The sequence below is a fragment of the Pteropus medius genome, unplaced genomic scaffold, assembly GCF_902729225.1.
Source record: "Pteropus medius unplaced genomic scaffold, Ma_sr-lr_union100, whole genome shotgun sequence".
Taxonomy (NCBI): Eukaryota; Metazoa; Chordata; class Mammalia; order Chiroptera; family Pteropodidae; genus Pteropus; species Pteropus medius.
The window spans coordinates 3822979-3824598 of record NW_024349505.1 but is presented as its reverse complement, the minus strand read 5'-3'; positions in this window follow the sequence as shown (position 1 = coordinate 3824598).

Sequence of the window (1620 nt, the reverse complement as noted above, 5' to 3'; positions counted from 1 at the left end):
TACAAATGCTTATTTTGTTTCTAAAAAATGCAATATTTGTCTAAAGCTTCTATCAGCCAATTAGTGGATAATTAATTATTGAAAACAGAAGATTAAATGTCTCCCATAATTCATGTTATATTTAATTTGATATGTGTCCCGTTATGACATATACATGCACAAATGCAAAAGAGCATGCGTGCTTGAACACTGTGATGAAGCATTCTTTTCATATAAAGTGATTCATCTTGAATCACGAAAAAAATGTGGCAATCAACAAAATCAAAGTTCTTTGTTAATAATGAGGGTATCACCAGTAATATGTTGCTTTATAGAAAAATCTCCACAGAAAATGATCAACCTATAGTGAACCTCCAGGCCACTCCATGTGTGGTGGATAGACTCTTACTTGACCCCAATTATCCCTACCTCTTGGTGTATATACCCTGTGTGACTCCTCTGCTCTTGAGTATGTATAAAACCTTGTTTCTAACCAATAGAATACAGCAAGATGATAGGATGTGATTACTTGTAACTTGTGTTATTATATCACATAAAGTATTAGCACATCTTTCTAGAGCATCTTTCCACAATCCCCGGGCCAGTACCAGTCCATAGCCTGTTAGGAACTGGGCTATCCATAGCAGGAAGTAAACTGCTGGCTCCCCAGCACTAGCATCACCGCCTCAGCTCCACCTCAGATCATCAGGCATTAGATTCTCACAGGAGCACTGGTCTCTGGTACTAAAAAGGTTGGGGACCGCTATTCTGGAGTATCTATTTTTCCCTTGTTAGTTCTGAAGACAAAAACTGCCATATAGTGGGCTAACAAAAATGGAAGGATCATTTGGCAAGGAATTTCAGGCAGATTTTGGGAGCTGAAGGGGCATGTAGATGCTAGCCAGCAAGAAACTGAATCCCACATTCCTACAAGCACAGGGATATGAATTCTGCCAATAACTTCAGTGAACTTGGGAGATCTTTCATCTGTTGAGCCTCAGATAACACCACATCCCCAGCCAACACCTGTTTACAGCCTTGTGAGATCCTAAGCATAGAACCCAGCTAAGCTTTGCCACTTCCTGATCTAAAGACACTGAAGAAATAAATGTTGATAAGTTTGTGGTAATTTATCATCCAGCAACAGAAAATTAATATATTACGTTGCTTTGTTTTTTCTTCCCTCTTTGATTATATGTCCTTTGAAGATTAGATCATGTCTTCAGTATTTTGATTTGCTTGTTTTTAAGGGTTTTTAAAGTAAAATTTCAAGGTAACTTTCACTAATATACAGTATACCAATATGCAAATATACATGCTAATAGATGTATACTGTTTTGTTATTTTCCAAGTACTTTAATACGCATTGTCTTGTGTAAGACACACATCCTGTGGTAAAGGCAGAAAGATAATATACCTATTTCACAGGTGAGAAAACTGAGGTTCAGTGAGTTAGCAGTAGTTCCACTGAAGTCATGTAGGAAGTAAAACAAGGTATTAGCAAAAGCGAGTCAAGGCAGGTCACAAGCCTGGTCAGTAATCAAAAGTTGGTTGGAACAACAAAGTCATCTCAAGATTGCCTCACTTCACTCTACTAACCAAGCTGGCATACATGGAGGTGGGGGGAGGGAGCGAGTGTGT